The sequence below is a fragment of the Manis javanica genome, chromosome 17, assembly GCF_040802235.1.
Source record: "Manis javanica isolate MJ-LG chromosome 17, MJ_LKY, whole genome shotgun sequence".
Taxonomy (NCBI): domain Eukaryota; kingdom Metazoa; phylum Chordata; class Mammalia; order Pholidota; family Manidae; genus Manis; species Manis javanica.
The window spans coordinates 54,909,976-54,935,503 of NC_133172.1; the positions used below are offsets into that span (position 1 = coordinate 54,909,976).

The 25,528-nt window shown below is 40.1% G+C and overlaps 1 long non-coding RNA gene across 1 annotated transcript; it reads left to right on the forward strand.

The window, feature by feature from the left end:
- The first annotated feature begins 3,219 nt into the window (after positions 1–3,219).
- On the forward strand, positions 3,220–25,528 carry LOC140847068 (uncharacterized). The gene is made up of 3 exons (XR_012126692.1): positions 3,220–3,512; positions 5,991–6,086; positions 23,646–25,528. It is a non-coding gene; the product is annotated as an uncharacterized lncRNA (long non-coding RNA).

The window sequence follows — 25,528 nt, forward strand, 5'->3', positions numbered from 1 at the left end:
TGCCCCCTCTAGGTCTCATTCCTGAATCGTCTGCCTTTTCTTTGTGTCCACCAGTTCAATCAGGGAAGGGCTGAAGTTCCTTTTTACAGTTTGCCATTTAGAATGGCTGTCACTGACCAGGAAATCCGCTGGATGCGGCAAATTCTGAACAATGATTTCAATGCCCCATGTTTCCGAACCTCAACATTATCTACGATGATCGAAAAGCAAATGTTTCAATTCCTTAGAAAAATCAAAGCAGCATTATTTCTAACTTGCTTATTTCCTTTCCCTGTAGGGCTTTTAGAAAAATAATGAGATAAATAATTGCAAAGCCAGTGCTTTTATAAAATGAGAAACAAAAACATATTTACCTCATTTTACAAATGCAGTGCTTTCAGAAACATGTGAAATAATTATATTATTCCTCCCTATTCATCTTTTCCTACTTTCAATCAAGAATAAACAAGGTGTTCCGGTTAAAATCCGTTTTTCCTCTTCGTCCTTTCTGCTCTCTCTGCTCTGTGGCCTGCGAGCCTGAAATCAACAGGCTGCAATTCCCAGGCTTTCTTACCCTCTGGCTACCAACAAGATGAAGCCAGCGAGAAATACAGGAACATGAGCTGTAGGAGAAGAAAAACGTCAGTGTTTTCCTGCCTGTCCCCGCCTGCCAGATTACGGTGTCAGCAGAGGCTGCCTGCATCCTCACCTCCTGCCACGTGGCTGCTCCCCCTTGGCTACGGCTTCTCCCTCCCTCCAGAACTGCTTCCTCTCCACAGTCCTTCAGGCCTGATGGATGCAACAGCTTCCAGTAGTTGCCAGTCCCTTGGGGGTTCAATAGCACATCATTAGACTCTCTTTGGTTGGCTGTCTGTCTCCTGCAGGAACCCGTAAGCGTAATGGCTACGAGAGGCATTGCCGAAGCACAGCCCCCAGAACGGGATGACAGGATAGGACTGCTCATGACGCTCATCCACACCGCCGACTCCTCCTTGGAGGGGAAAAGGGCCTTGGGGACTCTGCAGCCTGCGGTGGCATCACTGCTGGTAGTGTGGGTGGAGATCAGGGGGATGGTAAGGCTGGCACTTGGTTACAAGCAACAGTACTGCGTACAAAGACTGTGAGGAAGGCTATTCCTGACTGCCCTGGGGAATGTGTACAAGGGGAGAGAGAGATTTAAAGTACTGACTTAATTCAAAATAGTGGGGATTGCACCCTGGCAACCCTTACAGGCTAATATTCAACCATGGATGCCTTATGGAGTTAAACGTGCATCTTGCAGGCCTCTTACATGAAAGAAATGCCTTGGCCAAGAAGAAGTGGGATTCTGACACTTTGGATTATGTCATTAGGTGAAGCATACTTGAGGATGAGACCTCAGAATCTCCAGGTCCCTCTGTCACCATCAGAAGTATATGAAGGAAGGAGTATCATATTAATTATGGGCTAAATTTACTTATTTGCACGCACTTTCTTGGTATTTGGGGTTTAACAAATTAACTTTAGCACCTGGGAATGGTATTAACAGTCTACATGACTGGTTAATTTAATTCTTTCATCAATGGGCAGCTATAGTCAAAAAGGTTAAAATGAGAAATTTGAAGGGAAATTGTGAATGAATGAGGCCGATGGCTTAAGGAATGGATCTAATACATGCGCACTGCTCAGCCACCCCTAACTACATCCCTGGAAGGGGCACGATACGGCTGTGGCATGCATCTTGATACCCAGAGGTCAATGGAAAACTATAGCAAAGGAACAAAGACCACTTAACACTTGAATTTCATGTGAAGTAGGTCCGAGGTGCAAGAAGATAAGGAGAACATGAAATTAATAGCGAAAGATGGGTACTCTTCATTATTAATGTAAATAGCATTCCAGAAGCAGAGCCACGAGCAGCCGTGTTTTGCAGCAATCAGCTATTTCTTTCTCCCATATTTTCCTGTTACCAGAATACTGACAGTGATTAAAGTTACAATTTAGCTTCCAGGTGAGACTATGACTACATTAACTTCCCTTGAAATACAGCAGCAGTTAAGGGGAATATATAGTAGTGAATGGGAATTTTTTGTTTCCCCTATGCTGGGGATGTAAGTGTAAGGTTTTTATTTTTGTTTTGTTTTTAACTAAGTGAAGTACAATAAGCAAAAGGCAATCATGGATTTTGAGTGGAAACATAGAGGAACTGAGCTGGAAATTCTGTTTGCCATCCCCCATTTTGTTTATGTGTGTGTATATATTATATATATATGTAATATAGATCTCACACACACATGTGCACACACACACACACACACACACACACACACCTATATGTATGGGCAGACCTGCCCCTTGGGCTTCCAGTTGGGTTCTGATCATCTGAAGGGGGGAGAGAGCGAGTTGGCTCACGGACTCTCCTGCGCCCTCCCTGGCAGCCACAGTCCAGCTCTGGCTGTCCGCCTGGAGGTCGCCCCTGTCAGGAGCAGTCTTGCCACTGCTGAAGCTCTGAGTTCCAAACAGGCTCCTGCTTGCCCCTCGGGCCGTGGCGCAGTAACAGCCATCCCCTGAGACCAGACCCCGGGTGATTCACCATTACCACTGCCTGCTTTGCGCTCACCTCCACACCTGGTCTCTTCAATTCACTCCGCATGTGCCACGCGCTTCCCGCCGGAGCCTGACTCGTACACAGTTGTTTTGTAGTGAATATCAGGTCAACTGTACACAGTGATTCATGACTTTGGGGACAAGATACCCTCACTAGGATATTATTACATAATGTTTCCTTTACGAGCTAAAAAAAATGTTAGATCTTTGTATTCAAGGGATGGCTTCATTTCTTCTAAGTAAAAAGATTAATGTTTGATGATACTGTGAATTGCATAATTCCCTTTTTATAATTATTTGTTCAATAAAGATATTTACTGATCATCTCCTTTGTGCTTAGTACTAAAGATACACAGTGAAGAGCGTGGGGCTTAGGGACATTAAACAATCAAAACTGATACACTAAATACAGATGATTCCTGGTGCCAGGAAAGGAGTGAGTCAGGTGATGCCACAGAGGGTGCATGGAGGGAGCTGCTCCCTCATCTTCCACTGTCTGCCTGTGTTCCAGTGTGCACAGCCTGGTGCCCTGCAGGGAGAAGGCTCAGCCCCCAGCCCCGGGAGGCACTGCTGGGGACACTAAGCCAATCCTGCCAATTCTGTGCCCTTGACACTGAGTCATTCTGGCCTGGGCATAAGACACAACCCCATAGAAGGACACTAATGGGGACACCAACAGGAGACGAGCAGATCTGGGTCCTGGGTCATGCTGATAAACCTCAAACTCCCTTGCCCTTTAATTACTTAAGCCACCCTTAGCTTAAAAAGTACAAACTCCATGGAGCCCTCACATTGAAGCTGAGTCCTGCAACATGAGAAGCAGCCAGCAATTGAAAAAGCAGAGGATGACATCGCAGAGGGAGGTAGAAGCAAGGAAAGGGGCCTGAGAGCTGTCGGGATAGGGCCACGGCCGCTAAACAGCACCGACCTGGGTACGTCTACCAGAGGTATCCCTAACTTTTTCTTATCTTCACCTTCCATTTCCTAAGATTTCCTCTCTAATATTTATCCTATGTGTCTTTTTATAGTGGTCTTAAATAATATTTGGAGAGTATGAAAAAGTAAAGAAAGAACCCCCTAGGATTCTGCAACTGTCCTAAGTTAAAACAGTGTGTCCTATTTTTTTATACCATATTTTATAGAACTGGAATCACAGTTTTGCTAGGAAAATGTAATCACTAAAATCATTATTTGTCTTGGACACCAATCCCAATATTTTGAATTCAGTCTGACTCACTGGGTCATAGTTCAATAGATACCAGCCTTAGTTTATTCTGATAATTTAATTTAGTTCATTGTGAAAGATAAATGAATTCAGAGACATCCACTCTGCTTCATGTCCTGACCATCTCAAGTGTTCTATTAGATAAACCTTCCCAATTGTTTATTTTTAAAGTGCCGTGGGGTTGGCTGAGTCTGTGGAGAAAGCTTTCCAGGCAGCCATTAAATGTGCTTTGATATAATCCCTTTATTAACTGCTGTCATAATCTAATAACTACTGAGCTTCAAAACTGATGACTTACTATTTGTGGTTTGTGACATTAAAACATTTAGGGTCTTTAATAGTAAAACAAGCAACAGGCAGAAAGTTCTTTGAACTCTAACCCTGCAAGACTGAAACAGTTGCCTGATTTGGTCTAAGAGCCCTATATTCGAAAACATCAAGAAAAAAATGCCACGTGCAATGGGAAGTTTCACAGTATTGGATTCTGGAGCAAGACCTATGGTCTTAAAATTGTGACTTCATTTATTCTGTGGTTCGCTTTGCTTCTCCCTCCTTTATTTTTCTCTTTATTTTTTTCTTGACTAACTCCAGGAAGGGTGCTTTGCCATTAGTCTGCAGTGACTCAAGCCTTCTAAAGTTTATTATAAATCCAATACAATTCTGCAGTTGCATTGCAGTATCTGATTTATGAATTTCAGCTAAAGAAATACACAAAGTAAGTTATTTCCACCCTGTGTATACAGTAAAACTTGATAAGGCACTGTTTAAATCAGGTTCGATGGAAAAAGAGCTATAAACACATTAGAACAGTTTTAAACAAACTATTCTATAACGTACAAAAGCCCTATAAGCGTTAAGTTATAGCACTGCTCACCATATTATGCAGTTAAGAGCCTGTGAGTCTCACCATTAAAAATCCTATTTTCAGTGCTGTTTAGCAGCCATATAAAAATTCCATCTGAAGCAAGATTAAGGATATAAGGCCTCACTGAAAGAACAACATATTTTTGTTTCTTTAAAGCTTTGGGATTTTTTGTCGTCGTTTTTCAGTTAATACAAACCAACAATCTACGGATTATATTCACCTTTATTTGTGAAAATACAAAGATGTGTTTTGTCGATGCAAATTGACAAGATTCTAAATAATAATAAGTACCTTATTCCTTGGTATTATTTCGTTTTTTAAATTACTGGTATTGAATTGGTTTGTCACTGATCAAAAGTAGACACTACTTTTCAAAAGATCATTCCCAGCCATTCACGATATTTATAGCCTATCCACTTTAGTAAAATAGATAATGGGTAATGTGTGTAATACATGTATTTTCCTACTTTTTCCCTAGCTAAATAATAATAATTTCTGTTCAACTGATGCCAAATGGCAAAGCTCTTAAAAGCTTGCTGGGTAAGACCATGCCATACTTAATTTTTTTATCCATATAATCCATGACATCATTCCTTTATTCACAAAGTGGTAAAAATGGTGAGTGTAAAGACTTAGGCAAAGGCCCATATTTGAGAAGTTACATCTGCCTGTCCCTTATTCTCTGTGGTTCCATGTGAACAGCCACTTCAGATATAATAGGATTCCAGTAATTGATGTCCTATAACAATTGGTGTCCTTTGGATTGCTGATAATGGCATTTCTTCTCTCTCATTGATTTTAAGCAATTATTACTCCTAGTGTCATCATTATTATATACAACATTATGATATTTAAAAATTGTAGGGGCAGGAAGGAAATCACTATGAGCCATACCCAGGGAAAGATGGGGTCAGGACTCAGCCCCCCAGATGACTCAAGAATCTTCTAGAATGTCTCTTCTGGGCATAGCGGGGAAGAAGGGCAGTGCAAGCACTGGAGACCTCACGGACAGCGCAGTCAGGAGTCCCAGCGGACATGAAGGAGCCCCAGATGGTATTCAGTCCAGGGGTTAGTATTCTGGGCACCCAGGAAAACCCAGATGACCCTGGAGCCCCTCAGGGTGTGCCTGGGAAAGGCTCACTACTTTCCCATAATGACTCACTTTCTACACCAAGCTTGGCCTGAGACCAGGAGCTGTGAACTTCTCCTCCCAGGGGAGCAAGACGCCAAGCCAAACATCAATGTTTGGACAAAGACAGTGGCTCTTGACCAAGACCTGGACTAGCCCTGCCCTCACCCACCCCTACCTATGCCTGATGCTCGTTTCTTCTATAGATTGACCTGCATCTCTGCAAGGGACTGGAAGGAGACCCTGCTAGTGACGAGTGAGCAGTCCAGGTTCCATTCTTGAGAAATGCTGACCTTTAAGAGGTAGGTTACATTTGATTTTCACAGTATTGCCTAAGCAGCTGGTTCTTTTGTCAAAAGTGCAGATGCTGCATGCAAGCTCCTTGAGCAACCAAAATAGCCAATACAGAGCACACAGAATGGACGAAGGAGGCAGGACCAATCCTGACAAGTCATCCGGCTTGTCTCTGAGCAGGGACTAGATGAGGGTGAGAGACCGTAAGAGCAAGACAGATCCGTCTCTGTGCTCAAAGATGGAACAGAAAACACGACCTAGTGTGTGACCAAGTCTGCACTCGAGCATTAAAAAGAGCCAGATGGAAGATCAAAACGGGACGTCTAAGGCAATCTCACGGAGGCAGGCAGACGGGAGGAAAAGGGGTGTCGGGGAAGCCAGGGAAGTCACTCTGGAGGAAGGTATTGGGGTGACGATTGGAAGGGCCCCAATCCCCTTCGGAGCCTCCTCACCAAAAGTAAATAGAAATAGATTTTCACTTGCAGCCTGATCCCATAGCTTGGGTTATTTCCCTGGTCACTAGGAAAAGTCAACTGTGATTCATGACTTACAAGTGCCTTCACTTGCTCTCAACTTGTTTTCTAGTAAAATTGCTGTCTCCATGACTGACTGGCAGCTCCGTGTAGCTGGCACTGTCTTGGTTACCTTCTGCATTCCCCAGGGTTGACTGGTGCTGAAAACAGAGAATTTAATTAATAAACTCTCATCTCATCACATGAATGATCGAGTCACATGTTTTAAAATAATGCTCACTAACATTTTGTAAATGTTGACTGATGTACTCTATCATCCCGAGAGAAGGGAATCTCTTGCAATAGGCATAACTTTTATACTGCCTGTTATGCCCATTTGTCATTTTAATCTTTTCTTTAAAAGTATTTGAATTATTGATATAATCTTAGACACATAACTCTAGATTATCACCCAAATCAACCAGAGACATCGTTTTTCATAATGCAGATTTTGAGAAAACTGGACTTTCCACATGGTTGTTTTTAGCCAATCATTGTGTTAATGAGAGTCATCATGATTAATATTAAAATGGTGAAGCACACAGCCCCAGCTTGCATTCCCCATTCCTGAAAGGACTGTCTTTTTAAGCTGTTATACAAACTGCCACTGAACTGTACAACTGTACAAACTGCTACACTCTCTTTACACTCCCTCTTATTTTCAATCTAGCAAGTATTTTTCAACAGAAGATGTTAGTCAACAGCAGACACTAAAGAGAGACCTAAAAATGGCCAAATCAATATAAATAAAATTTATTTAGTAGCAGAAAATTGCTTCTGTGCAATTATCTTGTACACTGCTTGAATATAAAGGGATGTTTTACAATTGTAAGCACCTGGTGATAGATTCATGGCTCTGTCAGTGACAGAGATGCTACTAAATTGTGTCCTTCCAGTGTAATAATTTTTCTTAAACTAAGTAATTACAATTGTTTAAAAACATGGTCCTAAAATACACGCCCATACGAGGAAGCATATTGTCTGAAAACAGTACAAAATAAAATACAAAATTAAAAGTAGTTAGAATTCTTTTTTAAACAGAATGATTCATTTCTTCTGATAAAATTATTTTTGTGACTCAGCAGAGGCACAAAGTGAAATCTTTCAAAAATTTACCTAAGGAAAAGTATTTTCTTTTGAGCTGTGCAAAGATGCCTGAAAAGCCTTCTCTATATATTTATCATACATAAAATATTTATAAATATAACAAATGCAATGTTTATAATACCTGTTTCCACAACCCCCAGACCGTGTTATGTGACTTACTGGGAAATGGCACTAATGTGGCTTCTTATCGTCCTCTTATAAGTGTGGACCTGGAAAGCTGTGGACAAGGACAAATTATTTAACTGCTTTCTGCCTTAGAATCTTACCTGTAAAAGAAGGACAGTTACACTGAGACTGGCTGGGCTGGGATTCTGTCAACCACATTCCCCCTCAGCAGGCTTTTCTCTGTTGGGCTCTGCCAACAGCAGGCACCAGAGAGAGACTGCCAGGCTGGAGGGGGAAGGATGGGCCCACTCCTTGCTGACGGCTTGCTGCCCTTTCCTCTGGCTGCCTGTCCCCTTCCTGCCCCAGTCAGCATGACCCTGGCAGCAGCAGCTCATCCCCACGCACATCCGAAACACAGTGCTTCCAGGGCCAGCTTCATCACCGCTGTCCCGCTCAGAGGACATCTGGCCGCAAAGCCCAGAATCCTGGTCCCCTGCGGCCCCTCCTGAGAGATCAGAGATCACGGTCAGCAAAGCAATGTCACCTCTTCATTGGCCTGCCTGTCAGCCCCACCAGACTGTCCTTCAAGCTTCTAGTTCTAATAATTCCAGACTCAGTCTGAATGGTGACAGCTGCTTCCTGAAATGGCTACCTGGGGTAGTTGAGTTTTCTCTGTTGGCTTTTCAGTGACTTAGTACAATTTGTTACACCTAGTTAACAATTAAAGTCAATTTTTTTCTTTAGTAAAATAACTGATGTGACTTCTGTCTCCTTACTGGACCTTGACTGACATAACAGTAATCTCTACATCACATCCCCGTCACGAAGACCACATCAACCCCTGTACTCTCAGCCTTATTAGGATCTTTGCAGCAGAGATGTGTCAGGTACTGTCCTAAGCAGTGGATCCTGAATGTTGATCAAGACATACAAAATCATGCTGTAGGATACAATTTAATTTAATTTAATAGTGCCAGATACCACATAGAGCTCAGAAATTTAGGGCATCTTCTGGTTCTCACTTCAGTTAGAAAACTTATGGTGAAGCCCAGGGAAAATAAAGCATGTTATACATGGTGGCATGGCCAGGAAATTTAAAAACCCAGCCTCTAAGGCTTTGAAGAGAGAGAGATCTCAGTGATGGGGTTTTCTAACAAGTATATACCACCAAAAGTGTGCTGTGAATTAGCTCTCCATTTCAGGGCAGTGAATTTCTTGCCTTTTTGTGAGCGGCTGCCCTGGCTTTGAGTTTAGCTCATTGAAAGGACACAAAGAAGCACACAAATTGGAAGGAGTTCCAAGAAGTTCACAAAAAAATGACTCAGAGCAGTGGAAGGGCAGAGTAATGAGGCAAGATCGCAATGACTAAATGTATTCTTATCTGGTATTCCACCAAGTGCAATTGTGACATCTAAAAATAAGTGAGGCAGAAAAAGAAAAAATAATTACAGAGAAGATAATATATAATAATTAACTACTGAAAAAGAGTATGCTTTAAATAATGGGATACAAGGAAAGCAGGAATAACTTGAGCTGATTACAGAGACTCAATTTCTCACATCGAGGTGAGAGGAGTGCTATCATTTGAAATTCACAGCCCTTAAAAAAAAGAACAGACAAAACATGTAATTATTATCTGCCAACAGTGTAGTCTAAAATGATGCAGCAGTGTTTGTCCGTTTCTAATTTATAAAGTTCTACGTGTTGCTCAAGTTATCCAACCCATTCATTTCTCTTTAATTAAAGGACTCAGAAAATTCTTGTGTATCTTGGAAATGCCTGTAATGTTCTCTAACAGGCACTAGGAAGTGCCACAAAAAGTAATGCAGTTGCGTACAAAAAAGTAATGACAAAAAAATTAAAACTAGATCTCTCCCTATGATGCCTTTCACGATCCTCTATCATATAACAAACAAACCTCAAAGGAAAACAAGTGTAGTTGATGCATGAAGTGTAATCTCTGATTTAAAAAAAAAACAACTTCACAGTGTGAGGAAGGTGAGTCAGCTCACAATCAAGCCACCAAAGCCAACAGATTATTTGGTGGTAATTTGGCCATAAAGGATCAAAATTTAGAAGTGACCAGAGAAGGTATTTTACCCAGATATTCTCAATTTTGCTAACCAATCTGCTTCAAATATTTTCCTATGTTCCTCTTTAGCTGCACTTCTCCTGTATGTAAGGGTCTGCATTTAAGTTAATCGTCTTTGGGGTTCCTCGCTGCAGACACTGGTTGTCTTTATATGTGAAATAACCTTTTAGGAATATGTCTTCAGGGCTCTCTGTCATGTTCAGCCTACAAGGTCCTCGCTGTTCCCTAGGGAAGGGAGTCTGCTATTGGCTGGAGTTAAATATCAGGTCACTGTATTTGACTGACAGCACAATTTCTCAGAGGTCCTGGACCATGATTTTCTCATCCTTGTTCTCAATGCCTCTGCCGCATTTTGTCCCTTCTCTGAAAGGTCCCGGATCTGAGGCTGTCTATCTTCCTTGATTACTTAAAGCTGAAAAAGAAACTTCTCCAGAAACAAAGTAAAATACAAAGCCGATGTCACTTTCTGATGTGTAAGGTTTATACTTGTATTTTTTAAAAACCTCTCTGCGAAACTTACAGATTGGGAAAATAATGTCAAGAAAAATGATCAGACAGAGCAAAAATTCATCAAAGCTGACTCTAGGTTTATAATCTCATCAGAATGATGCATTTAAAACTTTCTCAGAGATTCCTGGGTGGCTCATTAAGTTTGGTTAAAGGACTTAGAGGTCACAGGTGGCCCTCTGGTCCTCCAGGAGCTCAGGCCATAAAGCCTCAGCCTCACGGGGCACAAAAGCCTTTCCTCCATGGCGACTCTCTGGCTCTGAGGGTCCTTCGGATGCTGGGCTCAGGTCAGCTGGTCTTATTGCCCAAGTGGGTGCTGTATTTTTCCCTCCCGTTGTTCCACATGCACCCCAGGAAGCGCGGGTCAGCCCTGAGAACCACACACGGACTCCCCTCATCATAAAGTTACAGAAGTTCAAGGGAACTTAGGAAGCTCACTCTTCTACCCGATGCGTGGAAAATGAGGCCCAGAGTCCCTAATTATTAAAGCCTTACACATGGTACAGACCATATTAATAATAGTAACGCTAGTGTGTACTGAGTACTTGATATACATCAGTCACTAAATCAAGGGCTACCCGTATATCATGAGATTTAATCCTCACATGTGAGAAAGGCATTATTATCCTTATTTTACAGGAAAGAAATAGCACCTCGCTGTTGGGTTGGCTTTTGTAACTTGTGATGCTCTTCCAGCATCTGAGGCACAGATGAATGGCGCAATTTATTTTAGGTGTCACATCTAGAATGCCAAAAAGTTAGAATTCGGATGGCTGAACTTCAGAGATTATACTCTTAACCCCTGTGATGTACTACTTACAGTGTGGCTTCCACAGATAATTAATTGCTGGGGTCACAAAGCAAACCGTCGAAAACTCCGATGTGAATTCAATCTCTGTCCTTGCTCTCCTGAAGGTCACAGTCTTGTACGGGGGTTGACAAAGTTTCTCTGTCAAGGCGCAGAGAATATTTTAGGTTTAGCAGGCCACACAGTCTCTGTCGCGACTACTTGTGTTGCCTCTGTGGCATGAAATGGCCCAGGGACAGTATGAAAACGAATGGAGGTGGCTGGGCACCAATGAAACGTCATTTGCAAGAATCAGCTGAGGGGAAATTGAGTTTGCCAATCTCTGACCACATGGAATAATCAATTTCATAAATATATTACCATGTGGCATATGCCCTTAGAGTGAGACATAGAAACCCCTGCAGAATCACAGAGGGAGGCGGGATTTATCTATCCTGCCTGAGAATTTAGGGAAAGAAACATTTGCGCAATATTATCTAAACACTAGTAAATTAATTAGGCAGGGAAGTGAGGATATTCTAGGCAGAGATGACAGCAAAAGCCAAATCCTAGAGGCGGGGTGTTTGAGCGACAGGTCAGCAGGACCGAAGTGTGACAATATGTTGAGCAACAGCAGGAGAGAAAAACAGAGGTAAACAGTCGGGGAGGCCAATTCATGACAGGCCTTCAGGAGAGCGCTAAGGAATGTGAGCTTCAGATGATAGAAGATGGAGAGATAGTGAAAACTTAAAAAAAAAATACCATCATTAGGTTTGATTTTTTAAAAAAACATAATTCTGCAGGATTTCCTTTAAAGGAAAAATGTGATAGAATATATTCAAAAAGCACCTTCTTTGGTATCAGGCATACACAAGTTTTGAAATACAATTGAATTCCCAGACATATACTAAATATACTGTAAGAATAAACAGTGGAAAGAGGAAAAGCCCAGTGTTGGGTTTTGTAACTTGTGATACTACTACAGTCCTTTTTTAATTCCTTCCAGCTATACTTTTTGTTTAATTAATCTATACATCTTGGATTCATGTACCGTTTTTATGTTGTTCATGATCAGGAAATTTAATAGTTTCCTCTGTTCCAAAATAAAAATGTTTAATAGGTATTTATATTTGCAAGAGGTCTATCTTGTGCCACCATTTAAAAACATTTTTGACACCACCATCTTTATTTTGGCACATTATGCTTTTGTTTGTTTCTAAGTCCACTTTAATGCAATCCAGAATAGAACTCTGGTGGAGGAAGGGCCTGGACAAAAGAGCAGTGACCTAGAAATGAGGACATGTGAGGCTTCTTCAGACCCTGCCACCCATCAGCTATTTCACCTTGAACTTACTAATTCTCAAACCAAACAGGTCACATGCTGTAACAATGCATCTGAGTGCTTCAGAAAGCAAAGATGGCTTCTGTGAGTATGTGATGACTGTGAATCATATTTTTATAGCTTCAAATTTTTAATTTTCTGTTTTCTTTTCACTAATAGGCAAATCCTTTCCGATCACACACTCACACACACACAATTTCCAAATGCAACCTTAGAAATTAAAGTAAGAGCTCTCTGTGAGTTGGTTCTCTAATAGGTGGAAAAGATTAACGGCTTTTGAAAGAACCTTGTGAAACGGCCAACAAAATTATGACAGTTATCTTAGATTCCCCATGACTCCCAGTAATATGGTACAATACATGAATAATTTTAATAGAACTAACGTAAAATCACAGCAGGTTTTTTTTAAACCTCTAGTTAAAATAGTTGTTCCCTCATATCATAAGCTACGGTGTAATTACCTTCAATTTAAGCCAAACACTGTCTCCGTCCCTAAGACAGCACTGCTTAAAACTTAACAGTGCCATATTAATTACATAGAGCTGTTTTCACAACAGGATTCCCAACCTGAAGTATAAACAAGCTATTAGTTGTTCTGAAAAGATTTTTCTTCTCTACGAGGACAGGTATGGTGATCTGAGGAAAAATTCTCCTTTAGTCTGTTAAAATGGTAAATAGATTGATTTTCTTTAATGCAAATCAAATTTGCATGCCAGAGATAAATCTTACTTTTCATCATGCATTATCCTGTTGATGCGTTCCTGGATTCAAATTGCCAATATTTCATCAAGGATGTTTGCAGCTATGTTTATAAGAGATAGTAGTCAGTAATTTTCTTTTCTTGTAATGCTTTGATATCACAGTACTGCTGGCCTCATGAATCAAGTTGGGAAGTCTTCTCTTCTCTTACAATTTTTGAAGGAGAATTTGTATAACTGGTGTTATGTTTTACTTCAGTGTTTGATAGAATTTAACTAGTGAAACTCTCTCTGCTTGAAGTGTGCATTATATGTGCACATGTGTGTATTTGAGGGTTTTTCAGAACAAATTCAATTTATTACAGCGTGTGTGTGCTTTCTATTTGATTTTGTGTCAGTTGATAAGTTCTGGCTTTTATGAATGTGTCTATTCAAACTAGGTTTTCAGATTTACTGTCATTAAAATGTTTATAACAGTTGCTTATTATCTTAATACCTGTAGAATCTATAGCAATAGTTCTTCTTTTATCCCTGATATTGATCGTTTAGGGTCTTTCTTTTGTGTGCAACTATCAGAAAGTCAAGGCCAAGAATATCACTGAATGTAACAAATCAATTTATCTATGCACTAGAATGACACAACTTGTCATTGGACCATCTTTGGGCCAACTGAGAAAATAGTAGCTACATTCATTCTCTGTATGGTTTAATTCCCTTATGGAAATTTGCTTGTCAAAGACTCATCTAGGAATTACAATATTTTCCCTTAACTTACCACAGTCTGAGCTTCCTATAAAGTACGAAGGCACTGTAGCAGTAGAGTTCCATTTATGCCTTGTCATTTGTGGTATTGTCACAGATATTACCACAACTGCCTTATGATCTCAGTGAGGTGCTATTATGTTGATTCCTCTCTGCTCTTCAGAACAGATAATTTCCTTGTTAGATCTACAGGTTAACTGGTCAATTCTTCTGCTACCTTCAGAATGCTGTGAAGTTCATCCAGGAAATGTTTCATCTCCAGTATTTACTTTTATGTTCTGGAATTCATTCTATTTTATACTTTGTAATGCTGTGCTTAAATTTTACTAATCCCTCAGTATGGCCTTCATTCCCTTAAAGTTCTTGAAAATACTTATTATAAAATTCTTGTCTATTGATTGCAATATCTGAGTTATCTTGGGTTGAGTCCATATGTGTCAGTTTTTTGGTCTTGATTTTGGGTCACAGTTTCCTATTTCTTTACATGTCTAATATTTTTTATAATATTCAAGATACTGTATATGATGTGTTAACAGAGATTCTGGAATCTGCGATCCTTCCTTGAAGTGATGACTTTTGTCTTAGCAACAGTTAACTTGACTGGGCTCAAACTTCAAACTCAGTATTCCTGAGGTGAATAGAAGCTAAAATCCCTGCTCAGTTATTTCAGGCTTTCCACTGTTCTTTTTCATGGCAACTTTGACATCTCCCCTGTACCTGCGAAGTGCATAGGATGAGGATATGGGGGCTTCCCTTTCATGGCTTTCTTCCTTCTGGGATTTCTCACCTCACATTCTAGCCACTCAAGAAGCCCTAAACTCCTTTTCTCTGTACATAAATGAGTAAGACTGTGGTTTTCTTCTAGAGGTCTTGGTCCCATGCAAAAAATAATTGGTAGAACAAATCATATTCATGGCATTTCCCTTTTTTTCAAAGATCATTTATCCTATAATTTCTGATGGCATTTGGTCATTCTCCAGTGCATTCAAACAGTGCTTTCTCATGTTTGTGTAGCGTTGTAATTGCTCTCTACAGGAGGGTTAGTCTAATACAAGCTACTTAGCCATTACTAGAAGTCATTCATATACTTTTTTATCCCCAACTGTCATGTGAAGAAGTTGAAAGACATATCCCCATTTTTTTTTATTAATAACATTATGCCTTGCAGAGAGTAGGAATTCAGAGGATATTTTGTTGAGTAGGTTTAGGTCTTCCTACAATCATTTTTTTTTTTCAGTTTTCTGATTTAAAAAAATCAGAGAAACATTTTCTACCTTAAACTCATTATGCTTACACTATCATCCGTCCCGTTTCTCTTGCCTATATTAATAACCTTCACCTGTCACTCTTTCTCCAAACCCTTGGCTCTTCAACATGTCTTTCAAATGACTAATTTATGTATCTAAAAACCACAATTACGATTTCCAAATTCACCTCAAATAAAAATCTGGCAACTATCATTACCAGAACAACAAAAAAAGAGAAAACCTTGATTTATAAAGTTAGCAAGTCATTTACTGCCTCCCCAGTTCTATTCTCTCTTTTATGAATGAATTCTTTCTCTCACCCTGAATTCAAGCCACACCATTCTGCTTTACCGGGAGGATATATCCTCTATCCTTCCCTCTCCACAGCCTCCCTCCTTACTTCTTCTTACTTGCCAAGTATGCTAATCTTCTCCAGTTAAAAATAACATTTCCCCTGCAAGGCCTTAGAGTTAATCACACTAGGGACTGAATAAGCACCTCTGAGCCATTATTATGTTCCTTCACTGTATTCATCTTCTACTTGTAGCTCAGCAAAATTATCCTCCCACCTTTTATAACCATTTTGTAGGAAGAATACATATTTTATTAATTTGTGTTTCAAGTATAGAGCTAAGTGTATGGTACTGGTCATTCTCTGATGCAACTTCAAAACAGCACCATTCACACAACAGTACCACCCTTAGGGCAAAATATAAATATCCCTTTCCACCCCAAGTTTGAGAACTCATCTAGCCCTTCACTTTGCATGTTCTATTTTATTAAACTGCAGAATACAATTAAAACTACTTATGCCATATTTTAATCATCTATCATATTCTCAGGTCCTGCGTATCTAACAGCTATTCTATGAATTATCACCGTGCTCTTTACTATCTCAGGGTTTCAGAGTCTATTTACCAAGTTCACGGTTTGAAATGTGAAAATTCAAACAGCAAAGTTTGGTTTGTCTCACTTTCATGCCAAGCACCAGTTTGGCTAACGGAGGAGCTATGTTCCCTGGCTGCAGCTTGTCTTACCTATCCACGCAGCCCAGCATATTTTCCCAGCTGAAAATAACCTAGTGTTGGGAAGAATTTCAGAAGCAGGAAAGGTGGGGCTGTGGAAAAAAATTGATGTTTCCCTGAAATGAATAAAAAGACACCACCAACACCCACTCCCTTCTTCTGCCTCCAACAGATACTGGGAAAATATAAAGCATCGAAATGCATTTCCCAGCCTCTTTTGCAGTGAGAAGTGGCCATGCACCCAGTTCTTTCCCACAGGATAAAGACCTGTGACGCATCTTCCTGACTGGAGAGAGAGATGACACTGGTGTCTCTCTCCCCTATCCCTTCATCTCTGAAGTCAGATACAATACCTGCAGCAAGCAAAAGCACCTACTTTGCAAACCTAAGACAACACCAAAAGAGTCATACAAATGTCAGCTTTTATGTACTTAAACTGTTGATCCAACTCCAGTGGCTGCTTAACTCCGGAACTTTTTGTTATGTGAGAAAACTAAACCTCTCTTTGCTTAATTGATCATACCCAGGTTTTCTGTCACTGGTAGCAATACCCACTTCCAAATGCAATGTGACCTAGTAGTACCTAAGTTCGTTTATATCCCGAACACTGTTCTAGTTCTTCAGTATTTTTTTGAGTTTCTATACATTTAATCTTTATGATAATATATTATACCTCCATTTTTTTTGATTGGTAAATTGAAGAAATGCAGTAATAGGCTGAGTAGTTAAAGGTATGGACTTAGATATCAAACTCTAGGCTCCATCCCTAGACCCTGCCACTTCCTATTGAAGTGATATTAGACATAGTATTTAAACTTTAGCTTCTTAATCTGGAAACAAGAATAAAAGAAGTCCCTATATTTCAGGTGGTTAGGGGGACTAATTGAGATAATATACATAAAGTGCTAAAGAAGAACCTGATACATAGCAAGTGATGAAGAAAGATCCATTGTCATTATTTTTGCTACTAATGCTTCAAGTATTTTACTACTACCACACATCACAGAGCTAGATAAGATGCAGTTACTAATAAAAAATGACAGTATCAGTTCATAGTGACCAATGATACAGGATTTAAACCCAAGCTTCTTTAATCCCTACACTTGTGTTTATTCTTCTATTCTTCTATGGTAAGAATAAGATGTCAGAGGGATCCGATTTACATTCTGCTGTGACATTTTACATTTCTAAAGCCAAGATTTTTGTGAGCTCAGGAAGTGGTAGAACGACACTTTAAACATAAGTATGTGCATCTTTGCTTTCTGATTTCTTCTCAAAGAAAATTTTAAAAAATCAGACCAAGTTTTAAGTACACTGAAATGTACAAGTTTTAAGTACATTTGTATGCCTAAGTGCATTAATTATGCACACGTATGCACGTACATGTTGACATAAATATGAATGTCTATCATAACCCAAGCCAGCCACTGGGGAGATGACAATAACTGCTATGGATGTCAGGTGATGAATATACTATGTCCAATGAAAGTATGAGTATCTGGCATCCAGGTCTACGATGATGGCAGGCAGCAGACAAGATGATAGTGATGGCACATCTCAGGCTTCTAGTTTAAAGGAGAATGTGGGACAGATCAACATGCCTACAAGTTTGCTATTAAAGCTCTGAGAGGCATAAATTGCAGTATTTTATTTCACTCAGTATAGAAATAACAACCAAACTAGAATTAACTAGAATTTCAAATAATATTAGAATTCTTGTCAGAAATGCCACAGCCAACGTAGGCTAACAAGTGTGTTTAGTGAGAAGGCCCCCTGTCTTAGATCAAATGGAGTTGGAGAAGGTAGCTTCTCAGACTTCTAGGGAAGAATATTCTGGAGTTCTTTGAATTAGCATGTTTGGGCATTTTTTCCCCTTAGGTTTCTAAGAAGATGATTCATAGAAGAATAAATTAAATTATACCAATAAATAGCAATGTTTCTCTGAGCAATTAAAGTTACCATCTGCTTAGCTTCTTTAGAGAATTTCCCCAAAGAAGTCACCTTACAGTTGATATATGCTATTGTGGGAGTTTTACACCAAATAGAAATGACAGGTTTCTCTTCTCCTGACATAAGAAGTGTATTTTCCAGTGTGAAAGGCACACTTCCTAATGGCAGAACTGCTGATATGGCACTTTTAGAACCTCTGATTTCTAAAAGATCTCTGAAATCTAGTCTCTAGAGAGAAGGCTTACGTTAGGTTGGAAAGAAATGGAATGAAAATCTGAATACAAGTCATGAGATAGACCTAATGCTCATGAAGGATAACTCCTGCATGGCAGAATCGTGTAAGAAAAGTCAAAAGGAAGAGAGAGTCACCTGATTGTGACTCTAAGTGTAGGGGAGGCTTTTAGCTCTAAAGCAGGTCAGGACTGGGCTTACATCCTAAGGCCCACTTCTGAGCTGTCTGTGTTCAGGCAAGTCCCTCAGCGTCCAGGAAACTCATGCTAAATAGAGACAATCCCCAGTCCCTGAGATCATGGAAGGGCTGAAGGAACTCCCGCAGCACAGGGCCTGGCCCTCAGTTTTGGCTCAAAAAATGTTAACTCTTAGTAAGAGTACAATTAAATAAAAGCTGATGGGAAACTATTAATTTATGCATACAAAGCCTTTGGTGTAGATCACTGTAATACATGGTGCATGAAATAAATCAAAATTCCTAGGAAAGATCGCCCAGGTTATCTGTATAAATGGATAACTATAATTAAGTTTATTAGTGTATATGCATTGGCTCCCTCCTTAAGAGTGTCTCACATGACAGAGGATGAGTGGCTTTTATGGCTAATTTTACTATGTTTTTTATGCTCTCCGTCTGTGAACATAAACAGATAATGAAGACACATTTTCAAAGAGAAGCATTGCTCTTTTTCTTAGTTTATAATTACTGTGTCACAGAATGGAACCTAGTTCTGAAAATAGCCTGAAAAAAAAACTTAATTATAATAATAGCTAATATTTATGTAGTGTTTATTGAGCTAATATTCTATCATTAAGTAATCAAAAGTCCTATGAGTTCTTATTATAAATGAGCTCTTAGAGACGGGAACCTGAGAAACAGATGAGCTGAATGGTCTCCCCAAATCACATGACTATTTACTGGAAAAGTAAGAATTCCACTGGCTTTACGATGCCACAGTGGGCGCCTCTCATCCCTACTCTTCATGCTCTCCTTGCAAATCTGGTAAACTTGTGGCCCGCCTGACTCCCCCTGTCCTGTCAGCAGCACAAGGACGTCCTCCTCCATCCAGGGTCATGTCCTGAGAGGACCGATGCTGTCCTGCTGCCTGTGGCAGGATGGGTCACTTCGCCAGATTCCGAGGGCACTGCAGGGAGGCCACGGGGCTGCTGCAAGTTGCTCTGGGAACCTTTGATCTGTAGTGAAGCACGTATTTTGGTTTCCATCTGTCGACTCGTGTTTCTAGCTTTCAGCCGTTTCCAAACTCAGATGGGAAGAAGAGGTGCAAGCGACCATTTCAGAACTCCGACATGTTTTAGGACTAGTGAGATGAGATTCCACAACGTCTGTCTGTCCCTCACAAAGCTAAGCCCTCTGCCCTCAGAAATATTAGCCTGCGTTATCCTATCCCATCCATCCCACAAGGATTATACATCAGGAAAACAGTATTATAGGCTATCTAATTCTGGGAGATTGGGGAAGGTACTCACTAATAGCAGCAGGGGACATCATCTTAGCTGCATAGGAAGCAAAAAGCTCAAAGATGAGAAAAAGTTAATGAAAGATGCTCTGGGTACCTGTTTTTAAATGAGCAAACTGTGATATCGATCCCAGCTTGACTACTTAATTTGCTGAGTGACACTGGGCAATATAAAGTATTTGATTGCTTAGTTTCCCCTCTTCAAAATTAATAGCAACACTATCTATCTCTTTTAACTGTTCTAAATATTATTTGAAAATATTATTCACATACAGCTGACCCTTGAGCAACCCATCTGATACCCCAAAAACTTGACTACAAAAGCCTTATCGATAACATAAAGTTGATTAACATGTATTTTGTATATTGTATGTATTATATACTGCATTCTCACACGCAGGCTACAGAAAATGTTTCTCAAAACGTCGCAAATCTCCAGAAAATTTTCCAATATATTTGCTGAATAAAATCCACATGTAAGTGAACCCATGCAGCTCAAACCTATGTTTTTCATGGTCAGCTGTCTGGTGAAGCCAGAAGATCAGGAGAAAACCACTGCAGAAAAGACAGTTTGTTACAGTTCCCAAGAGGCAGGGGCATGTCATGCCACGTCAGGGCCTCAGGGGGACGTCAGGAAGCAGAGGGAGTGAGGGGGAAATGTGGGCAAGGGCCCTTATTGTAGTTTCTGAAGGAAGAAACAGGTGAAGCAGGGCAGGCGGTTTTCGGGTTGGCTGATCTGAATGATCTCAGCAGGCGCTGAAGCACTGGGGCTGCCCCTAGTTGCCTGGTACCCAGCCCTGGGGGGATCAGGGCAGGTGGACAGTCATCCAGACTGGGAGAACCCTGTGGGGGCTCAATTAAAGCAGCTGGCTGGGGTACGGGCTGTGGAGGGCAGATAAAAGGTGCACTCCTGCGGGAGTCTTTACTCTCTCCAGGAATTGGCTGACGTGGGATGGGCAGTCTCTCCAGGGTCAGTGAGGCCTCTGATGTCAAAGACTCAGAAACATGGTTAATATATACATCCATTCTTCAATTAGTCTTGCCATATCCATTTTAAGTAAAAATGTATCCTATGGAAGAGAGAAGAATATATAGATATTTAAGTAGTAATTCAAAACCTCAAGGGAAAACAAGTCATGGTGTTGTTTAGAATTTATAAATACCATCTTCATAAATATTGGCTTCTTCATATTATGCTCTTTCCACACTTTCTTCTCAACACAATGACTTCCTCTTTTTATATAGTCACAGGTCACATTTTTGTTATTTTTCTTCCACTAATTCTTCTAATTAATTTCCAATGAGAAAGGATAATATGGGTCAGGCAGTAGATGCTGGAAATTGGCACTATGGTCCCACGTGGACTCTACGTCTTCCTGGAGGTTCTAGTCTTATGTAGAAAGCAGGTCGTTCGGTTTCAGAGGCCACAGACCAGCAAACACATCAGATAAACGATGTCTATATCCCTCAGGGGTGTCTGGACAAATCTTAAAATAGTGTGACATCACTTGGATGCTTTCCTATTTGACTCCAGAATCCTGGGTACTTGAAACACGATATGCTCATGAAAGTTCAGTGTAATCCTGTGCGCCACTCCCCGTTAACTAAATATCACGATGGGTAAGAGAGACTTTAATTTTCAATCCAGAAAAGCCCTTGAGAATGTACAAACTGCAATGGAGCAAGACATTTGATAATTTATTAGAAGATGCGCATGCTGTTGGTTCTTCCAGGGCAGAATAACATGAAGCTTTAACCATGAAAGAAAACAAAGTTGACTTATTTTGACAGTATTGCCAGGTTTAGTTTGATAAATAACAATTTAAAAAATCCACGAAACCTAAAGCCATTAATTTTGCTCTATCAATGTACAAGATACTAGAAGATTTTGATTTTTACCTTACCTATTAGATTTGTTTTTCCAATAAGATGTAATGACAATTTTATATATTCATACGGCCATTGATTTTCATTATGATTTAGAAATATGGTCTCTAATAAATAACCTGAATCATGAACAAAGTTCACCCTTCAAAACTCTGACATTCATTTATTGTAACATGAACAGTGAATCTATTCATTCTCTCACATAGAGGCCAAATGTGGCTAAAAATCTAAATGTACCCAATAATTATATGCTCACTATGAAGCGAATCTTTCAATTAAGACTTCGAGTTGCCTATGTTTGCTGTTGATCTAGATGTTTTCCAGAAAATGTCAAATGACAAGAGGCTCAGTCAAACTCAGAAGTTATAATGTGTCAATCACCTACCTCAGTAAGTGTTAGCTGACTGACCAAATACTTAATAGCATATGGGTTATTCATAACCTGGTACCTAACTAGATAACCATTTATGTGGACCATCTACTGAAAAAATTTTTTAAGTTCCTTTTTGCCATTTAAGGCAGCCAGTTCACTTAGAGAGATACCACAGGCTTAAAAGGATTAAGAATAACTTCTCCATTTTTCTTTCTCCGTATCTTATGGTCTAACGGATCCTAGACTAACTTTAGCACATTTGAAATGTCATCTTCAGAAACCTGAATTCCTTAAACTGTGGGGATACTCTCTTGGAACCCCAGAGCTGGTATGAAGATTATTTTAAGCTGAAGATATTTGAAATTCAACATATGGAGAAAGAAGCCTTTTTAGAGCTTCCCTTATCTGACTAAAAACAGAAACTTTTGAGAAATGAGAACTGCCTTAAATTCCCTCTTCAGGGTAGCTTCTGCTGCGTTACATCTGCTATCCAAAGGTAAACTCTCCGGGGGAGTTTTATGACCCTGAGACATGGAAAGACCGGTCATTATCTGTATAGAAAAACATTATCACAAACTTTTTTATCTCCCATTTGTTCTCCTAAAAACCCATCCCATTGCTTTTCCTAGAGACAACCTATTTGTTCTTCCCACAGAAGCCATTTCTCCCTCCTTCCTTTCTCTTAAGTCTGGTGTATAAGCCCCAGACCTATTAGATTTGTTTTTCGAATAATATGTAAAGAAAATTTTATATGTTCATACTGCCATTGATTTTCATTATGATTTAGAAATATGGTCTCTAATAAATAACCTGAATCATGAACAAAGTTCACCCTTCAAAACTCTGACATTCATTTATTATAACATGAATAACCAGTCAGCTAGTTCGTCCGTGGGCTTTTGTGTGCATACAAGTAAGCCTTTTATCAACAAATGAACATAAATTTGTCAGTTTAATTCACAGGCTCCAGTCACTGAACCTAGAGAGGGTAGAAGAAACGTTTTTCCTCCTTGATGAAAGTATCATGTTAAGGGAAAACATTATGGAGTTCCTGAAATATGCTGTTTTGGAGATGGGTTGTGGTATTGGAAGGACATCAGAGCTATCATGACAGATCTCCACTCACCTATGAAACTGCTGTCTCATCTCAAAAACAAGCATGAAATGCACTCAGGATCCTGTTCTCCTGGTAGTGTGACTGCTCACACTTTATTTTTAATTCCTTTTGCCTTTCCTTAGTAGATGATATTGATCCAAATGCTGATGCTAAAAATGTTCACAATTTGAACTATGCAAGTGTTTTCCCCTTAGGTACTTATCTCCAGATGTGGATTCTGTAGAATGAACACCCCTCTGTTCAATTTTAAAATAAAAGTAATTTTACCCTCTTCCCTTCTCCTTCCCACACAGAGATTTTCTGGTATTTAAAGTGCAGCTAACAACTTTTCACTCTCTTGGAATTTTCAGTGGCATCTGCATGAAAATTAAGAAATACTTTGGGAAAGTAATTTAATTTTGCAAATGCAAAGCTAATCTCCGCTCATCATCGAAGCAGTAAAACATAAGAGATTTCTATGAGGGAAATCGCAATTTCAAAAACCTTACAGAAGTGAATTCTAATGAAGCAAACAGTCTTGGAAGCAACACCTCAGTGGGGGCGCATCCCAATTACACCTGCATCCGGCCAGGAATTTAAAGCCACAACAGCCGCGGGGGGCCACTGTACAGCTGACCAGTCTGGTCGTTCCAACTTCTTAGCTTCTTTTCTCTTTCCAAGACTTGGCATCTGGCAGCAGACAAAAAGCTTGAAGTTGAGAAAATCCAATCGGAAAAAGGAAGAACGTTTAGCTTTTGAAAAATGTGTGTGGTGTTTACACACTTTCATCCTTCAGAAGAGGGTTATATTCCCGGCCTTTTAAAAAGAACTCGGCACCATCTGGCTTTTACAAACAGTGGCTTGTACATCTTCATTTTCTACAGTGGGTAAAGGTCCTGCTATCCCAGGATTAAGCAAAGAAATTGACTTCAGTATGATGATATAACTGAAGCTTTTCTGTATTATTTGGCAATTTTTCTTCGTGAAATTAATTTTGCAAATGCATAGTCCCCTATTTGGACTCTTAAGTATTTGAAAAGGATTTTTTCACCTCTTTTCTGTACTAGTATGAAAAATCTCAACAGTGTCCTAGCATTTATAACGTTAAGATTAAGTAGTCAAACAAGAAAAATGACTAGAATTAGTGGAGCTTATCCACCACATATGTTGATTTTTATCTATCAAAATCACTTCAGTGATAAGTTTGCTATTTGCAAGAGCTATTTAACTATTTGTTTTCTTTAATAAATACAGGACGCAAGAGTTCTATTTAAAAGAGTTGCTGTAGCGCTGAGGTAGGGAAGGGACATGGGACAAGCATCATGATTAGCTTTTTCTGCCTATGATGAAAATGCTGAGATATAAACAGTATAGTAAGAACAGAAGGGACCCCATCTTAAGGCTTAGATTCCATTTTAAAAAGCAGAGAGTTGAGAAGTAAAATTCCTAGCATATTCTCTGGAAATCAGACAATAACCCAACAGCCTACCTTAAGGCAGGGCAGGCAATCTTACCTGATATGGCCCCACTGCTTGAGGGTGACCACTATCTTGGAGAGCAGGACAAATAAATCCCTTGTGTTGGGTTTATTTAGCAAAATTAGTTGGAGGACTGATAATAGAGGAGAGGAGACACGGTGTCTCTCACCAGAGATAAGCATCTTTTGAGACCACAACTCAAGCCTACGCCCAACAGCACCCCCTCTGCCCTTTGCCGCATTCTTGAAGGCCTTAAAAGACGGAATCCCCAACCTTTCAGTGCACCTCCTCTCTAAGGACGCGCACATTCCTTTAAGTGCGTACTTTCAAATAAAGCTTTCTCACAGTCATTTGGGTTTTGTGTCTTTGCTATTTCACTTTATATCCAAGTCTTCACTGTATCTGCTTTGCTCCTAATAAGTAGGAAGGGGCTGCTAGGGGCTCAGTTGGGTCTGCATGTTTCTGTCGCCTGGGCGACCTGGATGGAACTACCGCTACATGATCTGCTTTTAGTAGCCTGCCTGAAAATCTCCTTTCTTTGGGGAGTTCTCAGAACATAATCTCACTCCATCCTGGGCTCTGTGGCTCCCCCAAAGCCTGGGGTGGTAGGGGCTGGCCCCCATGCTGTGCAGATCCAAGCAGACACAGGACGCCAGGTGACCCTGGCTTTAAGAGTTGGCAAGGGAACGTGCCCTAGGCTGAGAACTTTCCCTCTTTCCTCTGCACTTATCTGTTCTCTGCTGCCTGCAAGGCAGCTGCCACTCCCTGCTGCTCTC